This window comes from Schistocerca cancellata, unplaced genomic scaffold (assembly GCF_023864275.1).
Source record: "Schistocerca cancellata isolate TAMUIC-IGC-003103 unplaced genomic scaffold, iqSchCanc2.1 HiC_scaffold_848, whole genome shotgun sequence".
Classification (NCBI taxonomy): Eukaryota; Metazoa; Arthropoda; class Insecta; order Orthoptera; family Acrididae; genus Schistocerca; species Schistocerca cancellata.
In genome coordinates, this window is record NW_026046859.1 from 2,501 (window position 1) to 7,500 (window position 5,000).

Sequence of the window (5,000 nt, forward strand, 5' to 3'; positions counted from 1 at the left end):
TCACAGACCTGTTATTGCTCAATCTCGTGCGGCTAGAAGCCGCCTGTCCCTCTAAGAAGAAAAGTAATCGCTGACAGCACGAAGGATGTCACGCGACTAGTTAGCAGGCTAGAGTCTCGTTCGTTATCGGAATTAACCAGACAAATCGCTCCACCAACTAAGAACGGCCATGCACCACCACCCACCGAATCAAGAAAGAGCTATCAATCTGTCAATCCTTCCGGTGTCCGGGCCTGGTGAGGTTTCCCGTGTTGAGTCAAATTAAGCCGCAGGCTCCACTCCTGGTGGTGCCCTTCCGTCAATTCCTTTAAGTTTCAGCTTTGCAACCATACTTCCCCCGGAACCCAAAAGCTTTGGTTTCCCGGAGGCTGCCCGCCGAGTCATCGGAGGAACTGCGGCGGATCGCTGGCTGGCATCGTTTATGGTTAGAACTAGGGCGGTATCTGATCGCCTTCGAACCTCTAACTTTCGTTCTTGATTAATGAAAACATACTTGGCAAATGCTTTCGCTTCTGTTCGTCTTGCGACGATCCAAGAATTTCACCTCTAACGTCGCAATACGAATGCCCCCGCCTGTCCCTATTAATCATTACCTCGGGTTCCGAAAACCAACAAAATAGAACCGAGGTCCTATTCCATTATTCCATGCACACAGTATTCAGGCGGGCTTGCCTGCTTTAAGCACTCTAATTTTGTTCAAAGTAAACGTGCCGGCCCACCCAGACACTCAATAAAGAGCACCTTGGTAGGATTTCAACGGGGTCCGCCTCGGGACGCACGAACACGCACGAGGCGGTCGCACGCCTTCGGCTCGCCCCACCGGCAGGACGTCCCACGATACATGCCAGTTAAACACCGACGGGCGGTGAACCAACAGCGTGGGACACAAATCCAACTACGAGCTTTTTAACCGCAACAACTTTAATATACGCTATTGGAGCTGGAATTACCGCGGCTGCTGGCACCAGACTTGCCCTCCAATAGATACTCGTTAAAGGATTTAAAGTGTACTCATTCCGATTACGGGGCCTCGGATGAGTCCCGTATCGTTATTTTTCGTCACTACCTCCCCGTGCCGGGAGTGGGTAATTTGCGCGCCTGCTGCCTTCCTTGGATGTGGTAGCCGTTTCTCAGGCTCCCTCTCCGGAATCGAACCCTGATTCCCCGTTACCCGTTACAACCATGGTAGGCGCAGAACCTACCATCGACAGTTGATAAGGCAGACATTTGAAAGATGCGTCGCCGGTACGAGGACCGTGCGATCAGCCCAAAGTTATTCAGAGTCACCAAGGCAAACGGACCGGACGAGCCGACCGATTGGTTTTGATCTAATAAAAGCGTCCCTTCCATCTCTGGTCGGGACTCTGTTTGCATGTATTAGCTCTAGAATTACCACAGTTATCCAAGTAACGTGGGTACGATCTAAGGAACCATAACTGATTTAATGAGCCATTCGCGGTTTCACCTTAATGCGGCTTGTACTGAGACATGCATGGCTTAATCTTTGAGACAAGCATATGACTACTGGCAGGATCAACCAGGGAGCTGCGTCAACTAGAGCTGAGCAGCCGGCCGCCCGGGAGTGTGTCCCAGAGGCCCGCGCGAACACGCAAGCGTCCGCTCAATTATTCTGCAAACAGGAGGAGGCTGAGCTCCCCTGCACAATACACCTCGAAACCCTCTCAGGTCCCGGCGGCGCGCAGCGCCGTCCTAAGTACTTGGTCGGGTTCGAGAGAGGCGCAATCGCCCGGAGTTAGGCGAGTAGACGCTTTAGGTGCGACCACCCGTGCTCCCAACTGAGCTTGCCGCTGCCGACAGAGGCCCGGGAGCGTGCTGTCGTGGCATTGCCGGCGGGAGACAACACGCGCCACCTACGGTGACCGGCAGCTCCAACGCCAGCGCCACAGAAGGGCAAAGGCCCCACGTGGGTGCCGAAGCGAACTCTCCCAGCACAGCGCACGTGCCAACACGTCTGCACAACTGCGATACAAACCACCAGCGAGAACCGCTGGGGCGACCGAGCAGCAGACGGCGTCGCGGCGCCGAGTGCCGGGCGGCGGCGCATCCTCAACGCACACAGTCCTCAATCGGACCAGCACACTGCAGATGTCCACCGCGCTTCGCACCGGGCCGGCGAGGACCCACTTTGGCTGCACGGCGCCGCGCGCAGGGTGCCCCCGGCGCGCAGCTGCGCCGCCTGCCGCGTCCGTCGGCCGGCGCGCCTGCCACTGGGCGCCCCCACCAGCCGGCTGTAGCGCGTGCGCCCACGCACCGCGCGGCCAGCACGCCGGGCGGCCCCCCCTCACCGGCCGGGGACAGTCCCACCCACCCACAGCCGCGTATCGCTTCACACCCAGATTCACATTCACGTTCGTTGGTATGGTGGGGACCGCTTCGTAGCTGTACCGATCGTTGCCCTCACAGATGTACCTCCAGCAAGGACAACCGCACCACAACGGGTTACCAGTTGTTCATTTGCGTAACGTCACCAGTAAACGTACACGTCCATCCCCGTTTGCAAAGTCAACTATTATTGCATGCCTGCCTGTCAGGTGTCAAGACACACTACATCCGCTCACATCCACGCAACAAAATGTGCCCGACTAGAGGGCACGTGGAAGGTGCCCCCGTACGTATGCGATGTCCACTGCGCGACCAACTGTCAACCGGCCTCTGTAGCATGTCGCAGATGTGGAACGCGGGGCACCGTGCTATCACATTGTGTGAGAAGAGACTACTACGTCTGCATACACGCGCCACTACATGAACAGACGGCTCATGCTGATCGCCATCCACTGCGTCCATTACTCCCACACGTCTCTATGGCGTACCACACTGCAATGCAGCTGTTATGGGGAGATGACACGTAGCTGTGTACACAACATTCTGAGCGGGTTGCGGTTGGACAATACATTACTGTAACGTGTCATATGCCAATTACAGAGCAGGGTAAGGCACAACTTGGGTTAGGTTAAGGCACAACTTGGGTTAGGTTAAGGCACAACTTGGGTTAGGTTAAGGCACAACTTGGGTTAGGTTAAGGCACAACTTGGGTTAGGTTAAGGCACAACTTGGGTTAGGTTAAGGCACAACTTGGGTTAGGTTAAGGCACAACTTGGGTTAGGTTAAGGCACAACTTGGGTTAGGTTAAGGCACAACTTGGGTTAGGTTAAGGCACAACTTGGGTTAGGTTAAGGCACAACTTGGGTTAGGTTAAGGCACAACGTGGGTTAGGTTAAGGCACAACGTGGGTTAGGTTAAGGCACAACGTGGGTTAGGTTAAGGCACAACGTGGGTTAGGTTAAGGCACAACGTGGGTTAGGTTAAGGCACAACGTGGGTTAGGTTAAGGCACAACGTGGGTTAGGTTAAGGCACAACGTGGGTTAGGTTAAGGCACAACGTGGGTTAGGTTAAGGCACAACGTGGGTTAGGTTAAGGCACAACGTGGGTTAGGTTAAGGCACAACGTGGGTTAGGTTAAGGCACAACGTGGGTTAGGTTAAGGCACAACTTGGGGGTAGATTGCGGTGCAAATTGCGTTACATTGCGGTGCAAATTGCGTTACATTGCGGTGCAAATTGCGTTACATTGCGGTGCAAATTGCGTTACATTGCGGTGCAAATTGCGTTACATTGCGGTGCAAATTGCGTTACATTGCGGTGCAAATTGCGTTACATTGCGGTGCAAATTGCGTTACATTGCGGTGCAAATTGAGTTACATTGCGGTGCAAATTGCGTTACATTGCGGTGCAAATTGCGTTACATTGCGGTGCAAATTGCGTTACATTGCGGTGCAAATTGAGTTACATTGCGGTGCAAATTGAGTTACATTGCGGTGCAAATTGAGTTACATTGCGGTGCAAATTGAGTTACATTGCGGTGCAAATTGAGTTACATTGCGGTGCAAATTGAGTTACATTGCGGTGCAAATTGAGTTACATTGCGGTGCAAATTGAGGTAGGTTAAGGTGCAACACAGGTTAGGTTAAGGTGCAACATAGGTTAGGGTGCAAGATGGGTTAGGTTAAGGTGCAAGATGGGTTAGGTTAAGGTGCAAGATGGGTTAGGTTAAGGTGACATAGGTTAGGTTAAGGTGACATAGGTTAGGTTAAGGTGACATAGGTTAGGTTAAGGTGACATAGGTTAGGTTAAGGTGACATAGGTTAGGTTAAGGTGACATAGGTTAGGTTAAGGTGACATAGGTTAGGTTAAGGTGACATAGGTTAGGTTAAGGTGACATAGGTTAGGTTAAGGTGACATAGGTTAGGTTAAGGTGACATAGGTTAGGTTAAGGTGACATAGGTTAGGTTAAGGTACAAACTGGGTTGTGTTATGGTACACATTGCGTTGTAGTACAGTACACGTTAGGTTTGGGTACGGTACACAATGTGGTATGGGATGGCGTGTTGTGGGGGGGGGGGGGGTGAGGTTCGTTGATATCGACCGTAGGACGTGGATGCCCGAGGCAGCGTCAGTGTGTCAAAGGAGTTATGTCACGTCGGGATGCGCTTTTCGCTAGTGAGAGGGGGCGAGCCGTGTCTGTGGTTGCGGCAGACCTGTGTGTTTCATTCCTGCCAGTGTGTTTGTGCTGTAAGACGAGGCAGTGTGGTGATGTTGGGTGCACCCCTGTGTAGGACATGTGTGGGTGTTGGTGGCTTCTCTGAGCAATTGTGGTTGTCGGACGAGTGGGGTATTCTGTTTTATGATTGGACCTCCCGGTCTGGTTATCATAGCGTAGTTGGTGTACTGTGGCGGATAGGATGCACCGGACGTTGGTCCATGCTGGTGCTTAGTTGTTGTATCTGTGTCTGTTACAGGCAGAGAGTAGTGTGTGATAGAGTGTGTGGCTGACGTGTGGTTCATTTTGTGTGTACGGACGTTCAGCATGTATAGGGGCATTTGCGTATATAATCTATCTATGTGGGCCTGCATAGTTTACTGAGCAGTGCTGTGAGGTGACTGAACTACGAGTGACGTACTGATTTACAGCGGAATGGTTGC

The 5,000-nt window shown here is 52.7% G+C and overlaps 1 non-coding gene across 1 annotated transcript in view; it reads right to left on the reverse strand.

The window, feature by feature from the left end:
• LOC126147187 (small subunit ribosomal RNA) overlaps positions 1-1,544 on the reverse strand; it is a 1,909-nt gene extending 365 nt beyond the window's left edge. Inside the window, exon 1 of the ribosomal RNA XR_007530058.1 lies at positions 1-1,544. This exon is cut by the window's left edge and continues 365 nt beyond it. This is a non-coding gene — a ribosomal RNA (small subunit ribosomal RNA).
• Positions 1,545-5,000: the final 3,456 nt, after the last annotated feature.